General features: G+C 43.3%; 39 non-coding genes across 39 annotated transcripts; all 39 read right to left on the minus strand.

The window, feature by feature from the left end:
* Window positions 1-41: 41 nt before the first annotated feature.
* Window positions 42-114, minus strand: trnav-aac (transfer RNA valine (anticodon AAC)). Its single transcript has one exon. It is a non-coding gene; the product is annotated as a tRNA-Val (tRNA).
* Window positions 115-553: 439 nt separating this feature from the next.
* Window positions 554-626, minus strand: trnav-aac (transfer RNA valine (anticodon AAC)). The gene has a single exon. It is a non-coding gene; the product is annotated as a tRNA-Val (tRNA).
* A 439-nt stretch (window positions 627-1,065) lies between these two features.
* On the minus strand, window positions 1,066-1,138 carry trnav-aac (transfer RNA valine (anticodon AAC)). The gene has a single exon. It is a non-coding gene; the product is annotated as a tRNA-Val (tRNA).
* Window positions 1,139-1,575: 437 nt separating this feature from the next.
* trnav-uac (transfer RNA valine (anticodon UAC)) lies at window positions 1,576-1,648 on the minus strand. Its single transcript has one exon. It is a non-coding gene; the product is annotated as a tRNA-Val (tRNA).
* Window positions 1,649-2,087: 439 nt separating this feature from the next.
* Window positions 2,088-2,160, minus strand: trnav-aac (transfer RNA valine (anticodon AAC)). The gene has a single exon. It is a non-coding gene; the product is annotated as a tRNA-Val (tRNA).
* Window positions 2,161-2,599: 439 nt separating this feature from the next.
* trnav-cac (transfer RNA valine (anticodon CAC)) lies at window positions 2,600-2,672 on the minus strand. Its single transcript has one exon. It is a non-coding gene; the product is annotated as a tRNA-Val (tRNA).
* A 437-nt stretch (window positions 2,673-3,109) lies between these two features.
* trnav-cac (transfer RNA valine (anticodon CAC)) lies at window positions 3,110-3,182 on the minus strand. Its single transcript has one exon. It is a non-coding gene; the product is annotated as a tRNA-Val (tRNA).
* A 439-nt stretch (window positions 3,183-3,621) lies between these two features.
* On the minus strand, window positions 3,622-3,694 carry trnav-aac (transfer RNA valine (anticodon AAC)). The gene has a single exon. It is a non-coding gene; the product is annotated as a tRNA-Val (tRNA).
* A 437-nt stretch (window positions 3,695-4,131) lies between these two features.
* trnav-uac (transfer RNA valine (anticodon UAC)) lies at window positions 4,132-4,204 on the minus strand. The gene has a single exon. It is a non-coding gene; the product is annotated as a tRNA-Val (tRNA).
* Window positions 4,205-4,643: 439 nt separating this feature from the next.
* trnav-cac (transfer RNA valine (anticodon CAC)) lies at window positions 4,644-4,716 on the minus strand. Its single transcript has one exon. It is a non-coding gene; the product is annotated as a tRNA-Val (tRNA).
* Window positions 4,717-5,153: 437 nt separating this feature from the next.
* Window positions 5,154-5,226, minus strand: trnav-cac (transfer RNA valine (anticodon CAC)). Its single transcript has one exon. It is a non-coding gene; the product is annotated as a tRNA-Val (tRNA).
* A 947-nt stretch (window positions 5,227-6,173) lies between these two features.
* trnav-uac (transfer RNA valine (anticodon UAC)) lies at window positions 6,174-6,246 on the minus strand. Its single transcript has one exon. It is a non-coding gene; the product is annotated as a tRNA-Val (tRNA).
* Window positions 6,247-6,685: 439 nt separating this feature from the next.
* trnaa-cgc (transfer RNA alanine (anticodon CGC)) lies at window positions 6,686-6,758 on the minus strand. Its single transcript has one exon. It is a non-coding gene; the product is annotated as a tRNA-Ala (tRNA).
* Window positions 6,759-7,195: 437 nt separating this feature from the next.
* Window positions 7,196-7,268, minus strand: trnav-cac (transfer RNA valine (anticodon CAC)). The gene has a single exon. It is a non-coding gene; the product is annotated as a tRNA-Val (tRNA).
* A 949-nt stretch (window positions 7,269-8,217) lies between these two features.
* trnav-uac (transfer RNA valine (anticodon UAC)) lies at window positions 8,218-8,290 on the minus strand. The gene has a single exon. It is a non-coding gene; the product is annotated as a tRNA-Val (tRNA).
* A 439-nt stretch (window positions 8,291-8,729) lies between these two features.
* Window positions 8,730-8,802, minus strand: trnav-cac (transfer RNA valine (anticodon CAC)). The gene has a single exon. It is a non-coding gene; the product is annotated as a tRNA-Val (tRNA).
* A 437-nt stretch (window positions 8,803-9,239) lies between these two features.
* trnav-cac (transfer RNA valine (anticodon CAC)) lies at window positions 9,240-9,312 on the minus strand. The gene has a single exon. It is a non-coding gene; the product is annotated as a tRNA-Val (tRNA).
* A 437-nt stretch (window positions 9,313-9,749) lies between these two features.
* trnav-cac (transfer RNA valine (anticodon CAC)) lies at window positions 9,750-9,822 on the minus strand. Its single transcript has one exon. It is a non-coding gene; the product is annotated as a tRNA-Val (tRNA).
* A 437-nt stretch (window positions 9,823-10,259) lies between these two features.
* Window positions 10,260-10,332, minus strand: trnav-uac (transfer RNA valine (anticodon UAC)). The gene has a single exon. It is a non-coding gene; the product is annotated as a tRNA-Val (tRNA).
* Window positions 10,333-10,771: 439 nt separating this feature from the next.
* Window positions 10,772-10,844, minus strand: trnav-aac (transfer RNA valine (anticodon AAC)). The gene has a single exon. It is a non-coding gene; the product is annotated as a tRNA-Val (tRNA).
* Window positions 10,845-11,281: 437 nt separating this feature from the next.
* Window positions 11,282-11,354, minus strand: trnav-uac (transfer RNA valine (anticodon UAC)). The gene has a single exon. It is a non-coding gene; the product is annotated as a tRNA-Val (tRNA).
* A 949-nt stretch (window positions 11,355-12,303) lies between these two features.
* On the minus strand, window positions 12,304-12,376 carry trnav-cac (transfer RNA valine (anticodon CAC)). The gene has a single exon. It is a non-coding gene; the product is annotated as a tRNA-Val (tRNA).
* Window positions 12,377-12,815: 439 nt separating this feature from the next.
* On the minus strand, window positions 12,816-12,888 carry trnav-cac (transfer RNA valine (anticodon CAC)). Its single transcript has one exon. It is a non-coding gene; the product is annotated as a tRNA-Val (tRNA).
* Window positions 12,889-13,325: 437 nt separating this feature from the next.
* On the minus strand, window positions 13,326-13,398 carry trnav-uac (transfer RNA valine (anticodon UAC)). The gene has a single exon. It is a non-coding gene; the product is annotated as a tRNA-Val (tRNA).
* A 439-nt stretch (window positions 13,399-13,837) lies between these two features.
* trnav-cac (transfer RNA valine (anticodon CAC)) lies at window positions 13,838-13,910 on the minus strand. Its single transcript has one exon. It is a non-coding gene; the product is annotated as a tRNA-Val (tRNA).
* Window positions 13,911-14,347: 437 nt separating this feature from the next.
* trnav-cac (transfer RNA valine (anticodon CAC)) lies at window positions 14,348-14,420 on the minus strand. Its single transcript has one exon. It is a non-coding gene; the product is annotated as a tRNA-Val (tRNA).
* Window positions 14,421-14,857: 437 nt separating this feature from the next.
* trnav-cac (transfer RNA valine (anticodon CAC)) lies at window positions 14,858-14,930 on the minus strand. The gene has a single exon. It is a non-coding gene; the product is annotated as a tRNA-Val (tRNA).
* Window positions 14,931-15,367: 437 nt separating this feature from the next.
* trnav-uac (transfer RNA valine (anticodon UAC)) lies at window positions 15,368-15,440 on the minus strand. Its single transcript has one exon. It is a non-coding gene; the product is annotated as a tRNA-Val (tRNA).
* A 439-nt stretch (window positions 15,441-15,879) lies between these two features.
* Window positions 15,880-15,952, minus strand: trnav-aac (transfer RNA valine (anticodon AAC)). Its single transcript has one exon. It is a non-coding gene; the product is annotated as a tRNA-Val (tRNA).
* Window positions 15,953-16,389: 437 nt separating this feature from the next.
* Window positions 16,390-16,462, minus strand: trnav-uac (transfer RNA valine (anticodon UAC)). Its single transcript has one exon. It is a non-coding gene; the product is annotated as a tRNA-Val (tRNA).
* A 437-nt stretch (window positions 16,463-16,899) lies between these two features.
* Window positions 16,900-16,972, minus strand: trnav-cac (transfer RNA valine (anticodon CAC)). Its single transcript has one exon. It is a non-coding gene; the product is annotated as a tRNA-Val (tRNA).
* Window positions 16,973-17,411: 439 nt separating this feature from the next.
* trnav-cac (transfer RNA valine (anticodon CAC)) lies at window positions 17,412-17,484 on the minus strand. The gene has a single exon. It is a non-coding gene; the product is annotated as a tRNA-Val (tRNA).
* Window positions 17,485-17,921: 437 nt separating this feature from the next.
* trnav-uac (transfer RNA valine (anticodon UAC)) lies at window positions 17,922-17,994 on the minus strand. The gene has a single exon. It is a non-coding gene; the product is annotated as a tRNA-Val (tRNA).
* A 437-nt stretch (window positions 17,995-18,431) lies between these two features.
* On the minus strand, window positions 18,432-18,504 carry trnav-cac (transfer RNA valine (anticodon CAC)). The gene has a single exon. It is a non-coding gene; the product is annotated as a tRNA-Val (tRNA).
* Window positions 18,505-19,963: 1,459 nt separating this feature from the next.
* Window positions 19,964-20,036, minus strand: trnav-uac (transfer RNA valine (anticodon UAC)). Its single transcript has one exon. It is a non-coding gene; the product is annotated as a tRNA-Val (tRNA).
* A 439-nt stretch (window positions 20,037-20,475) lies between these two features.
* Window positions 20,476-20,548, minus strand: trnav-aac (transfer RNA valine (anticodon AAC)). The gene has a single exon. It is a non-coding gene; the product is annotated as a tRNA-Val (tRNA).
* Window positions 20,549-20,985: 437 nt separating this feature from the next.
* Window positions 20,986-21,058, minus strand: trnav-uac (transfer RNA valine (anticodon UAC)). The gene has a single exon. It is a non-coding gene; the product is annotated as a tRNA-Val (tRNA).
* A 439-nt stretch (window positions 21,059-21,497) lies between these two features.
* On the minus strand, window positions 21,498-21,570 carry trnav-cac (transfer RNA valine (anticodon CAC)). Its single transcript has one exon. It is a non-coding gene; the product is annotated as a tRNA-Val (tRNA).
* Window positions 21,571-22,519: 949 nt separating this feature from the next.
* On the minus strand, window positions 22,520-22,592 carry trnav-cac (transfer RNA valine (anticodon CAC)). Its single transcript has one exon. It is a non-coding gene; the product is annotated as a tRNA-Val (tRNA).
* Between the last annotated feature and the right edge of the window lie 14 nt (window positions 22,593-22,606).

Below are 22,606 nucleotides of genomic sequence, written 5' to 3' on the forward strand. Positions count from 1 at the left end.
ACTAAACAGCAGTGGTGTGTTTGTAATTCTATCAAGAAGCATGTTTCTGCCTGGTATCGAACCAGGTACCTTTCGCGTGTTAGGCGAACGTGATGACCACTACACTACAGAAACCTTGCTTGTCTGAATGGCCACATCTCTCGTGGGCGTTTCCTCATACAATCAGAGCATGGAAGTCATCATGTCAACAATGGCTAAGCAGTAGGTCTACTCTGCTTTAAGACACAACATTCACATCCAAACACCAAATGTTGACATCATTCAATCCCTTTATAACACAAACGTCTACAAATCAACCGAGTAGCATGAGTTTGTTATGTTGGGAGACAACATGACAAAGCACTAGGTACGTTTCCACTGAGTTTCATTTTGATTGAACTGGCTGCATTAGTACTGCTATCAAGGTACATGGCGATTTAGAACATTCCTGTATCGATCACATGAGACTGACAGCTCACCTTGAGGATCTAAAGGCAAGCGCTCCCCGATAGCCTTTACACTGGCAACAAATCACTAAACAGCAGTGGTGTGTTTGTAATTCTATCAAGAAGCATGTTTCTGCCTGGTATCGAACCAGGTACCTTTCGCGTGTTAGGCGAACGTGATGACCACTACACTACAGAAACCTTGCTTGTCTGAATGGCCACATCTCTCGTGGGCGTTTCCTCATACAATCAGAGCATGGAAGTCATCATGTCAACAATGGCTAAGCAGTAGGTCTACTCTGCTTTAAGACACAACATTCACATCCAAACACCAAATGTTGACATCATTCAATCCCTTTATAACACAAACGTCTACAAATCAACCGAGTAGCATGAGTTTGTTATGTTGGGAGACAACATGACAAAGCACTAGGTACGTTTCCACTGAGTTTCATTTTGATTGAACTGGCTGCATTAGTACTGCTATCAAGGTACATGGCGATTTAGAACATTCCTGTATCGATCACATGAGACTGACAGCTCACTTTGAGGATCTAAAGGCAAGCGCTCCCCGATAGCCTTTACACTGGCAACAAATCACTAAACAGCAGTGGTGTGTTTGTAATTCTATCAAGAAGCATGTTTCTGCCTGGTATCGAACCAGGTACCTTTCGCGTGTTAGGCGAACGTGATGACCACTACACTACAGAAACCTTGCTTGTCTGAATGGCCACATCTCTCGTGGGCGTTTCCTCATACAATCAGAGCATGGAAGTCATCATGTCAACAATGGCTAAGCAGTAGGTCTACTCTGCTTTAAGACACAACATTCACATCCAAACACCAAATGTTGACATCATTCAATCCCTTTATAACACAAACGTCTACAAATCAACCGAGTAGCATGAGTTTGTTATGTTGGGAGACAACATGACAAAGCACTAGGTACGTTTCCACTGAGTTTCATTTTGATTGAACTGGCTGCATTAGTACTGCTATCAAGGTACATGGCGATTTAGAACATTCCTGTATCGATCACATGAGACTGACAGCTCACTTTGAGGATCTAAAGGCAAGCGCTCCCCGATAGCCTTTACACTGGCAACAAATCACTAAACAGCAGTGGTGTTTGTCATTCTATCAAGAAGCATGTTTCTGCCTGGTATCGAACCAGGGACCTTTCGCGTGTAAGGCGAACGTGATGACCACTACACTACAGATACCTTGCTTGTCTGAATGGCCACATCTCTCGTGGGCGTTTCCTCATACAATCAGAGCATGGAAGTCATCATGTCAACAATGGCTAAGCAGTAGGTCTACTCTGCTTTAAGACAAAACATTCACATCCAAACACCAAATGTTGACATCATTCGATCCCTTTATAACACAAACGTCTACAAATCAACCGAGTAGCATGAGTTTTCTACGTTGGGAGACAACATGACAAAGCACTAGGTACGTTTCCACTGAGTTTCATTTTGATTGAACCGGCTGCATTAGTACTGCTATGAAGGTACATGGCGATTTAGAACATTACTGTATCGATCACATGAGACTGAGAGCTCACTTTGAGGATCTAAAGGGAAGAGCTCCCCGATAGCCTTTACACTGGCAACAAACCACTAAACAGCAGTGGTGTGTTTGTAATTCTATCAAGAAGCATGTTTCTGCCTGGTATCGAACCAGGTACCTTTCGCGTGTTAGGCGAACGTGATGACCACTACACTACAGAAACCTTGCTTGTCTGAATGGGCACATCTCTCGTGGGCGTTTCCTCATACAATCAGAGCATGGAAGTCATCATGTCAACAATGGCTAAGCAGTAGGTCTACTCTGCTTTAAGACACAACATTCACATCCAAACACCAAATGTTGACATCATTCAATCCCTTTATAACACAAACGTCTACAAATCAACCGAGTAGCATGAGTTTGTTATGTTGGGAGACAACATGACAAAGCACTAGGTACATTTCCACTGAGTTTCATTTTGATTGAACTGGCTGCATTAGTACTGCTATCAAGGTACATGGCGATTTAGAACATTCCTGTATCAATCACATGAGACTGACAGCTCACTTTGAGGATCTAAAGGGAAGAGCTCCCTGATAGCCTTTACACTGGCAACAAACCACTAAACAGCAGTGGTGTGTTTGTCATTCTATCAAGAAGCATGTTTCTGCCTGGTATCGAACCAGGGACCTTTCGCGTGTGAGGCGAACGTGATGACCACTACACTACAGAAACCTTGCTTGTCTGAATGGGCACATCTCTCGTGGGCGTTTCCTCATACAATCAGAGCATGGAAGTCATCATGTCAACAATGGCTAAGCAGTAGGTCTACTCTGCTTTAAGACAAAACATTCACATCCAAACACCAAATGTTGACATCATTCGATACCTTTATAACACAAACGTCTACAAATCAACCGAGTAGCATGAGTTTTCTATGTTGGGAGACAACATGACAAAGCACTAGGTACGTTTCCACTGAGTTTCATTTTGATTGAACTGGCTACATTAGTACTGCTATCAAGGTACATGGCGATTTAGAACATTCCTGTATCGATCACATGAGACTGACAGCTCACTTTGAGGATCTAAAGGCAAGCGCTCCCCGATAGCCTTTACACTGGCAACAAATCACGAAACAGCAGTGGTGTTTGTCATTCTATCAAGAAGCATGTTTCTGCCTGGTATCGAACCAGGGACCTTTCGCGTGTGAGGCGAACGTGATGACCACTACACTACAGAAACCTTGCTTGTCTCAATGGGCACATCTCTCGTGGGCGTTTCCTCATTCTATCAGAGCATGGAAGTCATCATGTCAACAATGGCTAAGCAGTAGGTCTACTCTGATTTAAGACAAAACATTCACATCCAAACACCAAATGTTGACATCATTCGATACCTTTATAACACAAACGTCTACAAATCAACCGAGTAGCATGAATTTTCTATGTTGGGAGACAACATGACAAAGCACTAGGTACGTTTCCACTGAGTTTCATTTTGATTGAACCGGCTGCATTAGTACTGCTATCAAGGTACATGGCGATTTAGAACATTCCTGTATCGATCACATGAGACTGACAGCTCACCTTGAGGATCTAAAGGCAAGCGCTCCCCGATAGCCTTTACACTGGCAACAAATCACTAAACAGCAGTGGTGTGTTTGTAATTCTATCAAGAAGCATGTTTCTGCCTGGTATCGAACCAGGTACCTTTCGCGTGTTAGGCGAACGTGATGACCACTACACTACAGAAACCTTGCTTGTCTGAATGGCCACATCTCTCGTGGGCGTTTCCTCATACAATCAGAGCATGGAAGTCATCATGTCAACAATGGCTAAGCAGTAGGTCTACTCTGCTTTAAGACACAACATTCACATCCAAACACCAAATGTTGACATCATTCAATCCCTTTATAACACAAACGTCTACAAATCAACCGAGTAGCATGAGTTTGTTATGTTGGGAGACAACATGACAAAGCACTAGGTACGTTTCCACTGAGTTTCATTTTGATTGAACTGGCTGCATTAGTACTGCTATCAAGGTACATGGCGATTTAGAACATTCCTGTATCGATCACATGAGACTGACAGCTCACTTTGAGGATCTAAAGGCAAGCGCTCCCCGATAGCCTTTACACTGGCAACAAATCACTAAACAGCAGTGGTGTTTGTCATTCTATCAAGAAGCATGTTTCTGCCTGGTATCGAACCAGGGACCTTTCGCGTGTAAGGCGAACGTGATGACCACTACACTACAGATACCTTGCTTGTCTGAATGGCCACATCTCTCGTGGGCGTTTCCTCATACAATCAGAGCATGGAAGTCATCATGTCAACAATGGCTAAGCAGTAGGTCTACTCTGCTTTAAGACAAAACATTCACATCCAAACACCAAATGTTGACATCATTCGATCCCTTTATAACACAAACGTCTACAAATCAACCGAGTAGCATGAGTTTTCTACGTTGGGAGACAACATGACAAAGCACTAGGTACGTTTCCACTGAGTTTCATTTTGATTGAACCGGCTGCATTAGTACTGCTATGAAGGTACATGGCGATTTAGAACATTACTGTATCGATCACATGAGACTGAGAGCTCACTTTGAGGATCTAAAGGGAAGAGCTCCCCGATAGCCTTTACACTGGCAACAAACCACTAAACAGCAGTGGTGTGTTTGTAATTCTATCAAGAAGCATGTTTCTGCCTGGTATCGAACCAGGGACCTTTCGCGTGTGAGGCGAACGTGATGACCACTACACTACAGAAACCTTGCTTGTCTGAATGGGCACATCTCTCGTGGGCGTTTCCTCATACAATCAGAGCATGGAAGTCATCATGTCAACAATGGCTAAGCAGTAGGTCTACTCTGCTTTAAGACAAAACATTCACATCCAAACACCAAATGTTGACATCATTCGATACCTTTATAACACAAACGTCTACAAATCAACCGAGTAGCATGAGTTTTCTATGTTGGGAGACAACATGACAAAGCACTAGGTACGTTTCCACTGAGTTTCATTTTGATTGAACTGGCTACATTAGTACTGCTATCAAGGTACATGGCGATTTAGAACATTCCTGTATCAATCACATGAGACTGACAGCTCACTTTGAGGATCTAAAGGCAAGCGCTCCCCGATAGCCTTTACACTGGCAACAAATCACGAAACAGCAGTGGTGTTTGTCATTCTATCAAGAAGCATGTTTCTGCCTGGTATCGAACCAGGGACCTTTCGCGTGTGAGGCGAACGTGATGACCACTACACTACAGAAACCTTGCTTGTCTCAATGGGCACATCTCTCGTGGGCGTTTCCTCATTCTATCAGAGCATGGAAGTCATCATGTCAACAATGGCTAAGCAGTAGGTCTACTCTGCTTTAAGACAAAACATTCACATCCAAACACCAAATGTTGACATCATTCGATACCTTTATAACACAAACGTCTACAAATCAACCGAGTAGCATGAATTTTCTATGTTGGGAGACAACATGACAAAGCACTAGGTAAGTTTCCACTGAGTTTCATTTTGATTGAACCGGCTGCATTAGTACTGCTATCAAGGTACATGGCGATTTAGAACATTCCTGTATCGATCACATGAGACTGACAGCTCACTTTGAGGATCTAAAGGCAAGCGCTCCCCGATAGCCTTTACACTGGCAACAATTCACTAAACAGCAGTGGTGTTTGTCATTCTATCAAGAAGCATGTTTCTGCCTGGTATCGAACCAGGGACCTTTCGCGTGTGAGGTGAACGTGATGACCACTACACTACAGAAACCTTGCTTGTCTCAATGGGCACATCTCTCGTGGGCGTTTCCTCATTCTATCAGAGCATGGAAGTCATCATGTCAACAATGGCTAAGCAGTAGGTCTACTCTGATTTAAGACAAAACATTCACATCCAAACACCAAATGTTGACATCATTCGATACCTTTATAACACAAACGTCTACAAATCAACCGAGTAGCATGAATTTTCTATGTTGGGAGACAACATGACAAAGCACTAGGTACGTTTCCACTGAGTTTAATTTTGATTGAACCGGCTGCATTAGTACTGCTATCAAGGTACATGGCGATTTAGAACATTCCTGTATCGATCACATGAGACTGACAGCTCACCTTGAGGATCTAAAGGCAAGCGCTCCCCAATAGCCTTTACACTGGCAACAAATCACTAAACAGCAGTGGTGTTTGTCATTCTATCAAGAAGCATGTTTCTGCCTGGTATCGAACCAGGGACCTTTCGCGTGTAAGGCGAACGTGATGACCACTACACTACAGATACCTTGCTTGTCTGAATGGCCACATCTCTCGTGGGCGTTTCCTCATACAATCAGAGCATGGAAGTCATCATGTCAACAATGGCTAAGCAGTAGGTCTACTCTGCTTTAAGACAAAACATTCACATCCAAACACCAAATGTTGACATCATTCGATCCCTTTATAACACAAACGTCTACAAATCAACCGAGTAGCATGAGTTTTCTACGTTGGGAGACAACATGACAAAGCACTACGTACGTTTCCACTGAGTTTCATTTTGATTGAACCGGCTGCATTAGTACTGCTATCAAGGTACATGGCGATTTAGAACATTACTGTATCGATCACATGAGACTGACAGCTCACTTTGAGGATGTAAAGGGAAGAGCTCCCCGATAGCCTTTACACTGGCAACAAAACACTAAACAGCAGTGGTGTGTTTGTAATTCTATCAAGAAGCATGTTTCTGCCTGGTATCGAACCAGGGCCCTTTCGCGTGCGAGGCGAATGTGATGACCACTACACTACAGAAACCTTGCTTGTCTGAATGGGCACATCTCTCGTGGGCGTTTCCTCATACAATCAGAGCATGGAAGTCATCATGTCAACAATGGCTAAGCAGTAGGTCTACTCTGCTTTAAGACACAACATTCACATCCAAACACCAAATGTTGACATCATTCAATCCCTTTATAACACAAACGTCTACAAATCAACCGAGTAGCATGAATTTTCTATGTTGGGAGACAACATGACAAAGCACTAGGTACGTTTCCACTGAGTTTCATTTTGATTGAACCGGCTGCATTAGTACTGCTATCAAGGTACATGGCGATTTAGAACATTCCTGTATCGATCACATGAGACTGACAGCTCACTTTGAGGATCTAAAGGCAAGCGCTCCCCGATAGCCTTTACACTGGCAACAAATCACTAAACAGCAGTGGTGTTTGTCATTCTATCAAGAAGCATGTTTCTGCCTGGTATCGAACCAGGGACCTTTCGCGTGTGAGGCGAATGTGATGACCACTACACTACAGAAACCTTGCTTGTCTGAATGGGCACATCTCTCGTGGGCGTTTCCTCATACAATCAGAGCATGGAAGTCATCATGTCAACAATGGCTAAGCAGTAGGTCTACTCTGCCTTAAGACACAACATTCACATCCAAACACCAAATGTTGACATCATTCAATCCCTTTATAACACAAACGTCTACAAATCAACCGAGTAGCATGAGTTTGTTATGTTGGGAGACAACATGACAAAGCACTAGGTACGTTTCCACTGAGTTTCATTTTGATTGAACTGGCTGCATTAGTACTGCTATCAAGGTACATGGCGATTTAGAACATTCCTGTATCTATCACATGAGACTGAGAGCTCACTTTGAGGATGTAAAGGGAAGAGCCGACCGATAGCCTTTACACTGGCAACAAAACACTAAACAGCAGTGGTGTGTTTGTAATTCTATCAAGAAGCATGTTTCTGCCTGGTATCGAACCAGGGTCCTTTTGCGTGTGAGGCGAATGTGATGACCACTACACTACAGAAACCTTGCTTGTCTGAATGGGCACATCTCTCGTGGGCGTTTCCTCATACAATCAGAGCATGGAAGTCATCATGTCAACAATGGCTAAGCAGTAGGTCTACTCTGCTTTAAGACACAACATTCACATCCAAACACCAAATGTTGACATCATTCAATCCCTTTATAACACAAACGTCTACAAATCAACCGAGTAGCATGAATTTTCTATGTTGGGAGACAACATGACAAAGCACTAGGTACGTTTCCACTGAGTTTCATTTTGATTGAACCGGCTGCATTAGTACTGCTATCAAGGTACATGGCGATATAGAACATTCCTGTATCGATCACATGAGACTGACAGCTCACTTTGAGGATCTAAAGGCAAGCGCTCCCCGATAGCCTTTACACTGGCAACAAATCACTAAACAGCAGTGGTGTTTGTCATTCTATCAAGAAGCATGTTTCTGCCTGGTATCGAACCAGGGACCTTTCGCGTGTAAGGCGAACGTGATGACCACTACACTACAGAAACCTTGCTTGTCTGAATGGCCACATCTCTCGTGGGCGTTTCCTCATACAATCAGAGCATGGAAGTCATCATGTCAACAATGGCTAAGCAGTAGGTCTACTCTGCTTTAAGACAAAACATTCACATCCAAACACCAAATGTTGACATCATTCGATCCCTTTATAACACAAACGTCTACAAATCAACCGAGTAGCATGAGTTTTCTACGTTGGGAGACAACATGACAAAGCACTACGTACATTTCCACTGAGTTTCATTTTGATTGAACTGGCTGCATTAGTACTGCTATCAAGGTACATGGCGATTTAGAACATTCCTGTATCAATCACATGAGACTGACAGCTCACTTTGAGGATCTAAAGGGAAGAGCTCCCTGATAGCCTTTACACTGGCAACAAACCACTAAACAGCAGTGGTGTGTTTGTCATTCTATCAAGAAGCATGTTTCTGCCTGGTATCGAACCAGGGACCTTTCGCGTGTGAGGCGAACGTGATGACCACTACACTACAGAAACCTTGCTTGTCTGAATGGGCACATCTCTCGTGGGCGTTTCCTCATACAATCAGAGCATGGAAGTCATCATGTCAACAATGGCTAAGCAGTAGGTCTACTCTGCTTTAAGACAAAACATTCACATCCAAACACCAAATGTTGACATCATTCGATACCTTTATAACACAAACGTCTACAAATCAACCGAGTAGCATGAGTTTTCTATGTTGGGAGACAACATGACAAAGCACTAGGTACGTTTCCACTGAGTTTCATTTTGATTGAACTGGCTACATTAGTACTGCTATCAAGGTACATGGCGATTTAGAACATTCCTGTATCAATCACATGAGACTGACAGCTCACTTTGAGGATCTAAAGGCAAGCGCTCCCCGATAGCCTTTACACTGGCAACAAATCACGAAACAGCAGTGGTGTTTGTCATTCTATCAAGAAGCATGTTTCTGCCTGGTATCGAACCAGGGACCTTTCGCGTGTGAGGCGAACGTGATGACCACTACACTACAGAAACCTTGCTTGTCTCAATGGGCACATCTCTCGTGGGCGTTTCCTCATTCTATCAGAGCATGGAAGTCATCATGTCAACAATGGCTAAGCAGTAGGTCTACTCTGCTTTAAGACAAAACATTCACATCCAAACACCAAATGTTGACATCATTCGATACCTTTATAACACAAACGTCTACAAATCAACCGAGTAGCATGAATTTTCTATGTTGGGAGACAACATGACAAAGCACTAGGTAAGTTTCCACTGAGTTTCATTTTGATTGAACCGGCTGCATTAGTACTGCTATCAAGGTACATGGCGATTTAGAACATTCCTGTATCGATCACATGAGACTGACAGCTCACTTTGAGGATCTAAAGGCAAGCGCTCCCCGATAGCCTTTACACTGGCAACAATTCACTAAACAGCAGTGGTGTTTGTCATTCTATCAAGAAGCATGTTTCTGCCTGGTATCGAACCAGGGACCTTTCGCGTGTGAGGCGAACGTGATGACCACTACACTACAGAAACCTTGCTTGTCTCAATGGGCACATCTCTCGTGGGCGTTTCCTCATTCTATCAGAGCATGGAAGTCATCATGTCAACAATGGCTAAGCAGTAGGTCTACTCTGATTTAAGACAAAACATTCACATCCAAACACCAAATGTTGACATCATTCGATACCTTTATAACACAAACGTCTACAAATCAACCGAGTAGCATGAATTTTCTATGTTGGGAGACAACATGACAAAGCACTAGGTACGTTTCCACTGAGTTTAATTTTGATTGAACCGGCTGCATTAGTACTGCTATCAAGGTACATGGCGATTTAGAACATTCCTGTATCGATCACATGAGACTGACAGCTCACCTTGAGGATCTAAAGGCAAGCGCTCCCCGATAGCCTTTACACTGGCAACAAATCACTAAACAGCAGTGGTGTTTGTCATTCTATCAAGAAGCATGTTTCTGCCTGGTATCGAACCAGGGACCTTTCGCGTGTAAGGCGAACGTGATGACCACTACACTACAGATACCTTGCTTGTCTGAATGGCCACATCTCTCGTGGGCGTTTCCTCATACAATCAGAGCATGGAAGTCATCATGTCAACAATGGCTAAGCAGTAGGTCTACTCTGCTTTAAGACAAAACATTCACATCCAAACACCAAATGTTGACATCATTCGATCCCTTTATAACACAAACGTCTACAAATCAACCGAGTAGCATGAGTTTTCTACGTTGGGAGACAACATGACAAAGCACTACGTACGTTTCCACTGAGTTTCATTTTGATTGAACCGGCTGCATTAGTACTGCTATCAAGGTACATGGCGATTTAGAACATTACTGTATCGATCACATGAGACTGAGAGCTCACTTTGAGGATCTAAAGGGAAGAGCTCCCCGATAGCCTTTACACTGGCAACAAACCACTAAACAGCAGTGGTGTGTTTGTAATTCTATCAAGAAGCATGTTTCTGCCTGGTATCGAACCAGGTACCTTTCGCGTGTTAGGCGAACGTGATGACCACTACACTACAGAAACCTTGCTTGTCTGAATGGCCACATCTCTCGTGGGCGTTTCCTCATACAATCAGAGCATGGAAGTCATCATGTCAACAATGGCTAAGCAGTAGGTCTACTCTGCTTTAAGACACAACATTCACATCCAAACACCAAATGTTGACATCATTCAATCCCTTTATAACACAAACGTCTACAAATCAACCGAGTAGCATGAGTTTGTTATGTTGGGAGACAACATGACAAAGCACTAGGTACATTTCCACTGAGTTTCATTTTGATTGAACTGGCTGCATTAGTACTGCTATCAAGGTACATGGCGATTTAGAACATTCCTGTATCGATCACATGAGACTGACAGCTCACTTTGAGGATCTAAAGGCAAGCGCTCCCCGATAGCCTTTACACTGGCAACAAATCACTAAACAGCAGTGGTGTTTGTCATTCTATCAAGAAGCATGTTTCTGCCTGGTATCGAACCAGGGACCTTTCGAGTGTAAGGCGAACGTGATGACCACTACACTACAGATACCTTGCTTGTCTGAATGGCCACATCTCTCGTGGGCGTTTCCTCATACAATCAGAGCATGGAAGTCATCATGTCAACAATGGCTAAGCAGTAGGTCTACTCTGCTTTAAGACAAAACATTCACATCCAAACACCAAATGTTGACATCATTCGATCCCTTTATAACACAAACGTCTACAAATCAACCGAGTAGCATGAGTTTTCTACGTTGGGAGACAACATGACAAAGCACTAGGTACGTTTCCACTGAGTTTCATTTTGATTGAACCGGCTGCATTAGTACTGCTATCAAGGTACATGGCGATTTAGAACATTACTGTATCGATCACATGAGACTGAGAGCTCACTTTGAGGATGTAAAGGGAAGAGCTCCCCGATAGCCTTTACACTGGCAACAAAACACTAAACAGCAGTGGTGTGTTTGTAATTCTATCAAGAAGCATGTTTCTGCCTGGTATCGAACCAGGGTCCTTTCGCGTGTGAGGGGAATGTGATGACCACTACACTACAGAAACCTTGCTTGTCTGAATGGGCACATCTCTCGTGGGCGTTTCCTCATACAATCAGAGCATGGAAGTCATCATGTCAACAATGGCTAAGCAGTAGGTCTACTCTGCTTTAAGACACAACATTCACATCCAAACACCAAATGTTGACATCATTCAATCCCTTTATAACACAAACGTCTACAAATCAACCGAGTAGCATGAATTTTCTATGTTGGGAGACAACATGACAAAGCACTAGGTACGTTTCCACTGAGTTTCATTTTGATTGAACCGGCTGCATTAGTACTGCTATCAAGGTACATGGCGATTTAGAACATTCCTGTATCGATCACATGAGACTGACAGCTCACTTTGAGGATCTAAAGGCAAGCGCTCCCCGATAGCCTTTACACTGGCAACAAATCACTAAACAGCAGTGGTGTTTGTCATTCTATCAAGAAGCATGTTTCTGCCTGGTATCGAACCAGGGACCTTTCGCGTGTGAGGCGAATGTGATGACCACTACACTACAGAAACCTTGCTTGTCTGAATGGGCACATCTCTCGTGGGCGTTTCCTCATACAATCAGAGCATGGAAGTCATCATGTCAACAATGGCTAAGCAGTAGGTCTACTCTGCTTTAAGACACAACATTCACATCCAAACACCAAATGTTGACATCATTCAATCCCTTTATAACACAAACGTCTACAAATCAACCGAGTAGCATGAGTTTGTTATGTTGGGAGACAACATGACAAAGCACTAGGTACGTTTCCACTGAGTTTCATTTTGATTGAACTGGCTGCATTAGTACTGCTATCAAGGTACATGGCGATTTAGAACATTCCTGTATCTATCACATGAGACTGAGAGCTCACTTTGAGGATGTAAAGGGAAGAGCCGACCGATAGCCTTTACACTGGCAACAAAACACTAAACAGCAGTGGTGTGTTTGTAATTCTATCAAGAAGCATGTTTCTGCCTGGTATCGAACCAGGGTCCTTTCGCGTGTGAGGCGAATGTGATGACCACTACACTACAGAAACCTTGCTTGTCTGAATGGGCACATCTCTCGTGGGCGTTTCCTCATACAATCAGAGCATGGAAGTCATCATGTCAACAATGGCTAAGCAGTAGGTCTACTCTGCTTTAAGACACAACATTCACATCCAAACACCAAATGTTGACATCATTCAATCCCTTTATAACACAAACGTCTACAAATCAACCGAGTAGCATGAATTTTCTATGTTGGGAGACAACATGACAAAGCACTAGGTACGTTTCCACTGAGTTTCATTTTGATTGAACCGGCTGCATTAGTACTGCTATCAAGGTACATGGCGATATAGAACATTCCTGTATCGATCACATGAGACTGACAGCTCACTTTGAGGATCTAAAGGCAAGCGCTCCCCGATAGCCTTTACACTGGCAACAAATCACTAAACAGCAGTGGTGTTTGTCATTCTATCAAGAAGCATGTTTCTGCCTGGTATCGAACCAGGGACCTTTCGCGTGTAAGGCGAACGTGATGACCACTACACTACAGAAACCTTGCTTGTCTGAATGGCCACATCTCTCGTGGGCGTTTCCTCATACAATCAGAGCATGGAAGTCATCATGTCAACAATGGCTAAGCAGTAGGTCTACTCTGCTTTAAGACAAAACATTCACATCCAAACACCAAATGTTGACATCATTCGATCCCTTTATAACACAAACGTCTACAAATCAACCGAGTAGCATGAGTTTTCTACGTTGGGAGACAACATGACAAAGCACTACGTACATTTCCACTGAGTTTCATTTTGATTGAACTGGCTGCATTAGTACTGCTATCAAGGTACATGGCGATTTAGAACATTCCTGTATCAATCACATGAGACTGACAGCTCACTTTGAGGATCTAAAGGGAAGAGCTCCCTGATAGCCTTTACACTGGCAACAAACCACTAAACAGCAGTGGTGTGTTTGTCATTCTATCAAGAAGCATGTTTCTGCCTGGTATCGAACCAGGGACCTTTCGCGTGTGAGGCGAACGTGATGACCACTACACTACAGAAACCTTGCTTGTCTGAATGGGCACATCTCTCGTGGGCGTTTCCTCATACAATCAGAGCATGGAAGTCATCATGTCAACAATGGCTAAGCAGTAGGTCTACTCTGCTTTAAGACAAAACATTCACATCCAAACACCAAATGTTGACATCATTCGATACCTTTATAACACAAACGTCTACAAATCAACCGAGTAGCATGAGTTTTCTATGTTGGGAGACAACATGACAAAGCACTAGGTACGTTTCCACTGAGTTTCATTTTGATTGAACTGGCTACATTAGTACTGCTATCAAGGTACATGGCGATTTAGAACATTCCTGTATCAATCACATGAGACTGACAGCTCACTTTGAGGATCTAAAGGCAAGCGCTCCCCGATAGCCTTTACACTGGCAACAAATCACGAAACAGCAGTGGTGTTTGTCATTCTATCAAGAAGCATGTTTCTGCCTGGTATCGAACCAGGGACCTTTCGCGTGTGAGGCGAACGTGATGACCACTACACTACAGAAACCTTGCTTGTCTCAATGGGCACATCTCTCGTGGGCGTTTCCTCATTCTATCAGAGCATGGAAGTCATCATGTCAACAATGGCTAAGCAGTAGGTCTACTCTGCTTTAAGACAAAACATTCACATCCAAACACCAAATGTTGACATCATTCGATACCTTTATAACACAAACGTCTACAAATCAACCGAGTAGCATGAATTTTCTATGTTGGGAGACAACATGACAAAGCACTAGGTAAGTTTCCACTGAGTTTCATTTTGATTGAACCGGCTGCATTAGTACTGCTATCAAGGTACATGGCGATTTAGAACATTCCTGTATCGATCACATGAGACTGACAGCTCACTTTGAGGATCTAAAGGCAAGCGCTCCCCGATAGCCTTTACACTGGCAACAATTCACTAAACAGCAGTGGTGTTTGTCATTCTATCAAGAAGCATGTTTCTGCCTGGTATCGAACCAGGGACCTTTCGCGTGTGAGGCGAACGTGATGACCACTACACTACAGAAACCTTGCTTGTCTCAATGGGCACATCTCTCGTGGGCGTTTCCTCATTCTATCAGAGCATGGAAGTCATCATGTCAACAATGGCTAAGCAGTAGGTCTACTCTGATTTAAGACAAAACATTCACATCCAAACACCAAATGTTGACATCATTCGATACCTTTATAACACAAACGTCTACAAATCAACCGAGTAGCATGAATTTTCTATGTTGGGAGACAACATGACAAAGCACTAGGTACGTTTCCACTGAGTTTAATTTTGATTGAACCGGCTGCATTAGTACTGCTATCAAGGTACATGGCGATTTAGAACATTCCTGTATCGATCACATGAGACTGACAGCTCACCTTGAGGATCTAAAGGCAAGCGCTCCCCGATAGCCTTTACACTGGCAACAAATCACTAAACAGCAGTGGTGTTTGTCATTCTATCAAGAAGCATGTTTCTGCCTGGTATCGAACCAGGGACCTTTCGCGTGTAAGGCGAACGTGATGACCACTACACTACAGATACCTTGCTTGTCTGAATGGCCACATCTCTCGTGGGCGTTTCCTCATACAATCAGAGCATGGAAGTCATCATGTCAACAATGGCTAAGCAGTAGGTCTACTCTGCTTTAAGACAAAACATTCACATCCAAACACCAAATGTTGACATCATTCGATCCCTTTATAACACAAACGTCTACAAATCAACCGAGTAGCATGAGTTTTCTACGTTGGGAGACAACATGACAAAGCACTACGTACGTTTCCACTGAGTTTCATTTTGATTGAACCGGCTGCATTAGTACTGCTATCAAGGTACATGGCGATTTAGAACATTACTGTATCGATCACATGAGACTGAGAGCTCACTTTGAGGATCTAAAGGGAAGAGCTCCCCGATAGCCTTTACACTGGCAACAAACCACTAAACAGCAGTGGTGTGTTTGTAATTCTATCAAGAAGCATGTTTCTGCCTGGTATCGAACCAGGTACCTTTCGCGTGTTAGGCGAACGTGATGACCACTACACTACAGAAACCTTGCTTGTCTGAATGGCCACATCTCTCGTGGGCGTTTCCTCATACAATCAGAGCATGGAAGTCATCATGTCAACAATGGCTAAGCAGTAGGTCTACTCTGCTTTAAGACACAACATTCACATCCAAACACCAAATGTTGACATCATTCAATCCCTTTATAACACAAACGTCTACAAATCAACCGAGTAGCATGAGTTTGTTATGTTGGGAGACAACATGACAAAGCACTAGGTACATTTCCACTGAGTTTCATTTTGATTGAACTGGCTGCATTAGTACTGCTATCAAGGTACATGGCGATTTAGAACATTCCTGTATCGATCACATGAGACTGACAGCTCACTTTGAGGATCTAAAGGCAAGCGCTCCCCGATAGCCTTTACACTGGCAACAAATCACTAAACAGCAGTGGTGTTTGTCATTCTATCAAGAAGCATGTTTCTGCCTGGTATCGAACCAGGGACCTTTCGAGTGTAAGGCGAACGTGATGACCACTACACTACAGATACCTTGCTTGTCTGAATGGCCACATCTCTCGTGGGCGTTTCCTCATACAATCAGAGCATGGAAGTCATCATGTCAACAATGGCTAAGCAGTAGGTCTACTCTGCTTTAAGACAAAACATTCACATCCAAACACCAAATGTTGACATCATTCGATCCCTTTATAACACAAACGTCTACAAATCAACCGAGTAGCATGAGTTTTCTACGTTGGGAGACAACATGACAAAGCACTAGGTACGTTTCCACTGAGTTTCATTTTGATTGAACCGGCTGCATTAGTACTGCTATCAAGGTACATGGCGATTTAGAACATTACTGTATCGATCACATGAGACTGAGAGCTCACTTTGAGGATGCAAAGGGAAGAGCTCCCCGATAGCCTTTACACTGGCAACAAAACACTAAACAGCAGTGGTGTTTGTCATTCTATCAAGAAGCATGTTTCTGCCTGGTATCGAACCAGGGACCTTTCGCGTGTGAGGCGAATGTGATGACCACTACACTACAGAAACCTTGCTTGTCTGAATGGGCACATCTCTCGTGGGCGTTTCCTCATACAATCAGAGCATGGAAGTCATCATGTCAACAATGGCTAAGCAGTAGGTCTACTCTGCTTTAAGACACAACATTCACATCCAAACACCAAATGTTGACATCATTCAATCCCTTTATAACACAAACGTCTACAAATCAACCGAGTAGCATGAGTTTGTTATGTTGGGAGACAACATGACAAAGCACTAGGTACGTTTCCACTGAGTTTCATTTTGATTGAACTGGCTGCATTAGTACTGCTATCAAGGTACATGGCGATTTAGAACATTCCTGTATCTATCACATGAGACTGAGAGCTCACTTTGAGGATGTAAAGGGAAGAGCCGACCGATAGCCTTTACACTGGCAACAAAACACTAAACAGCAGTGGTGTGTTTGTAATTCTATCAAGAAGCATGTTTCTGCCTGGTATCGAACCAGGGTCCTTTCGCGTGTGAGGCGAATGTGATGACCACTACACTACAGAAACCTTGCTTGTCTGAATGGGCACATCTCTCGTGGGCGTTTCCTCATACAATCAGAGCATGGAAGTCATCATGTCAACAATGGCTAAGCAGTAGGTCTACTCTGCTTTAAGACACAACATTCACATCCAAACACCAAATGTTGACATCATTCAATCCCTTTATAACACAAACGTCTACAAATCAACCGAGTAGCATGAATTTTCTATGTTGGGAGACAACATGACAAAGCACTAGGTACGTTTCCACTGAGTTTCATTTTGATTGAACCGGCTGCATTAGTACTGCTATCAAGGTACATGGCGATATAGAACATTCCTGTATCGATCACATGAGACTGACAGCTCACTTTGAGGATCTAAAGGCAAGCGCTCCCCGATAGCCTTTACACTGGCAACAAATCACTAAACAGCAGTGGTGTTTGTCATTCTATCAAGAAGCATGTTTCTGCCTGGTATCGAACCAGGGACCTTTCGCGTGTAAGGCGAACGTGATGACCACTACACTACAGAAACCTTGCTTGTCTGAATGGCCACATCTCTCGTGGGCGTTTCCTCATACAATCAGAGCATGGAAGTCATCATGTCAACAATGGCTAAGCAGTAGGTCTACTCTGCTTTAAGACAAAACATTCACATCCAAACACCAAATGTTGACATCATTCGATCCCTTTATAACACAAACGTCTACAAATCAACCGAGTAGCATGAGTTTTCTACGTTGGGAGACAACATGACAAAGCACTACGTACGTTTCCACTGAGTTTCATTTTGATTGAACTGATTGCATTAGTACTGCTATCAAGGTACATGGCGATTTAGAACATTCCTGTATCTATCACATGAGACTGAGAGCTCACTTTGAGGATCTAAAGGCAAGCGCTCCCCGATAGCCTTTACACTGGCAACAAATCACTAAACAGCAGTGGTGTTTGTCATTCTATCAAGAAGCATGTTTCTGCCTGGTATCGAACCAGGGACCTTTCGCGTGTGAGGCGAACGTGATGACCACTACACTACAGAAACCTTGCTTGTCTCAATGGGCACATCTCTCGTGGGCGTTTCCTCATTCTATCAGAGCATGGAAGTCATCATGTCAACAATGGCTAAGCAGTAGGTCTACTCTGCTTTAAGACAATACATTCACATCCAAACACCAAATGTTGACATCATTCGATCCCTTTATAATACAAACGTCTACAAATCAACCGAGTAGCATGAGTTTTCTACGTTGGGAGACAACATGACAAAGCACTAGGTAAGTTTCCACTGAGTTTCATTTTGATAGAACCGGCTGCATTAGTACTGCTATCAAGGTACATGGCGATTTAAAACATTCCTGTATCGATCACATGAGACTGACAGCTCACTTTGAGGTTCTAAAGGGAAGAGCTCCCCGATAGCCTTTACACTGGCAACAAATCACTAAACAGCAGTGGTGTTTGTCATTCTATCAAGAAGCATGTTTCTGCCTGGTATCGAACCAGGGACCTTTCGCGTGTGAGGAAAACGTGATGACCACTACACTACAGAAACCTTGCTTGTCTCAATGGGCACATCTCTTGTGGGCGTTTCCTCATTCTATCAGAGCATGGAAGTCATCATGTCAACAATGCCTAAGCAGTAGGTCTACTCTGCTTTAAGACAAAACATTCACATCCAAACACCAAATGTTGACATCATTCGATCCCTTTATAACACAAACGTCTACAAATCAACCGAGTAGCATGAGTTTTCTACGTTGGGAGACAACATGACAAAGCACTAGGTAAGTTTCCACTGAGTTTCATTTTGATAGAACCGGCTGCATTAGTACTGCTATCAAGGTACATGGCGATTTAAAACATTCCTGTATTGATCACATGAGACTGACTGCTCACTTTGAGGTTCTAAAGGGAAGAGCTCCCCGATAGCCTTTACACTGGCAACAAACGACTAAACAGCAGTGGTGTGTTTGTCATTCTATCAAGAAGCATGTTTCTGCCTGGTATCGAACCAGGTACCTTTCGCATGTGAGGCGAACGTGATGACCTCTACACTACAGAAACCTTGCTTGTCTCAATGGGCACATCTCTCGTGGGCGTTTCCTCATTCTATCAGAGCATGGAAGTCATCATGTCAACAATGGCTAAGCAGTAGGTCTACTCTGCTTTAAGACAAAACATTCACATCCAAACACCAAATGTTGACATCATTCGATACCTTTATAACACAAACGTCTACAAATCAACCGAGTAGCATGAGTTTTCTATGTTGGGAGACAACATGACAAAGCACTAGGTAAGTTTCCACTGAGTTTCATTTTGATTGAACCGGCTGCATTAGTACTGCTATCAAGGTACATGGCGATTTAGAACATTCCTGTATCGATCACATGAGACTGACAGCTCACTTTGAGGTTCTAAAGGCAAGCGCTCCCCGATAGCCTTTACACTGGCAACAAATCACTAAACAGCAGTGGTGTTTGTCATTCTATCAAGAAGCATGTTTCTGCCTGGTATCGAACCAGGGACCTTTCGCGTGTAAGGCGAACGTGATGACCACTACACTACAGATACCTTGCTTGTCTGAATGGCCACATCTCTCGTGGGCGTTTCCTCATACAATCAGAGCATGGAAGTCATCATGTCAACAATGGCTAAGCAGTAGGTCTACTCTGCTTTAAGACAAAACATTCACATCCAAACACCAAATGTTGACATCATTCGATCCCTTTATAACACAAACGTCTACAAATCAACCGAGTAGCATGAGTTTTCTACGTTGGGAGACAACATGACAAAGCACTACGTACGTTTCCACTGAGTTTCATTTTGATTGAACCGGCTGCATTAGTACTGCTATCAAGGTACATGGCGATTTAGAACATTACTGTATCGATCACATGAGACTGAGAGCTCACTTTGAGGATCTAAAGGGAAGAGCTCCCCGATAGCCTTTACACTGGCAACAAACCACTAAACAGCAGTGGTGTGTTTGTAATTCTATCAAGAAGCATGTTTCTGCCTGGAATCGAACCAGGTACCTTTCGCGTGTTAGGCGAACGTGATGACCACTACACTACAGAAACCTTGCTTGTCTGAATGGCCACATCTCTCGTGGGCGTTTCCTCATACAATCAGAGCATGGAAGTCATCATGTCAACAATGGCTAAGCAGTAGGTCTACTCTGCTTTAAGACACAACATTCACATCCAAACACCAAATGTTGACATCATTCAATCCCTTTATAACACAAACGTCTACAAATCAACCGAGTAGCATGAGTTTGTTATGTTGGGAGACAACATGACAAAGCACTAGGTACATTTCCACTGAGTTTCATTTTGATTGAACTGGCTGCATTAGTACTGCTATCAAGGTACATGGCGATTTAGAACATTCCTGTATCGATCACATGAGACTGACAGCTCACTTTGAGGATCTAAAGGCAAGCGCTCCCCGATAGCCTTTACACTGGCAACAAATCACTAAACAGCAGTGGTGTTTGTCATTCTATCAAGAAGCATGTTTCTGCCTGGTATCGAACCAGGGACCTTTCGAGTGTAAGGCGAACGTGATGACCACTACACTACAGATACCTTGCTTGTCTGAATGGCCACATCTCTCGTGGGCGTTTCCTCATACAATCAGAGCATGGAAGTCATCATGTCAACAATGGCTAAGCAGTAGGTCTACTCTGCTTTAAGACAAAACATTCACATCCAAACACCAAATGTTGACATCATTCGATCCCTTTATAACACAAACGTCTACAAATCAACCGAGTAGCATGAGTTTTCTACGTTGGGAGACAACATGACAAAGCACTAGGTACGTTTCCACTGAGTTTCATTTTGATTGAACCGGCTGCATTAGTACTGCTATCAAGGTACATGGCGATTTAGAACATTACTGTATCGATCACATGAGACTGAGAGCTCACTTTGAGGATGTAAAGGGAAGAGCTCCCCGATAGCCTTTACACTGGCAACAAAACACTAAACAGCAGTGGTGTGTTTGTAATTCTATCAAGAAGCATGTTTCTGCCTGGTATCGAACCAGGGTCCTTTCGCGTGTGAGGCGAATGTGATGACCACTACACTACAGAAACCTTGCTTGTCTGAATGGGCACATCTCTCGTGGGCGTTTCCTCATACAATCAGAGCATGGAAGTCATCATGTCAACAATGGCTAAGCAGTAGGTCTACTCTGCTTTAAGACACAACATTCACATCCAAACACCAAATGTTGACATCATTCAATCCCTTTATAACACAAACGTCTACAAATCAACCGAGTAGCATGAGTTTGTTATGTTGGGAGACAACATGACAAAGCACTAGGTACGTTTCCACTGAGTTTCATTTTGATTGAACCGGCTGCATTAGTACTGCTATCAAGGTACATGGCGATTTAAAACATTCCTGTATCGATCACATGAGACTGACAGCTCACTTTGAGGTTCTAAAGGGAAGAGCTCCCCGATAGCCTTTACACTGGCAACAAATCACTAAACAGCAGTGGTGTTTGTCATTCTATCAAGAAGCATGTTTCTGCCTGGTATCGAACCAGGGACCTTTCGCGTGTGAGGAAAACGTGATGACCACTACACTACAGAAACCTTGCTTGTCTCAATGGGCACATCTCTTGTGGGCGTTTCCTCATTCTATCAGAGCATGGAAGTCATCATGTCAACAATGCCTAAGCAGTAGGTCTACTCTGCTTTAAGACAAAACATTCACATCCAAACACCAAATGTTGACATCATTCGATCCCTTTATAACACAAACGTCTACAAATCAACCGAGTAGCATGAGTTTTCTACGTTGGGAGACAACATGACAAAGCACTAGGTAAGTTTCCACTGAGTTTCATTTTGATAGAACCGGCTGCATTAGTACTGCTATCAAGGTACATGGCGATTTAAAACATTCCTGTATTGATCACATGAGACTGACTGCTCACTTTGAGGTTCTAAAGGGAAGAGCTCCCCGATAGCCTTTACACTGGCAACAAACGACTAAACAGCAGTGGTGTGTTTGTCATTCTATCAAGAAGCATGTTTCTGCCTGGTATCGAACCAGGTACCTTTCGCATGTGAGGCGAACGTGATGACCACTACACTACAGAAACCTTGCTTGTCTCAA

This window comes from Brachyhypopomus gauderio, unplaced genomic scaffold (assembly GCF_052324685.1).
Source record: "Brachyhypopomus gauderio isolate BG-103 unplaced genomic scaffold, BGAUD_0.2 sc119, whole genome shotgun sequence".
NCBI lineage: Eukaryota > Metazoa > Chordata > Actinopteri > Gymnotiformes > Hypopomidae > Brachyhypopomus > Brachyhypopomus gauderio.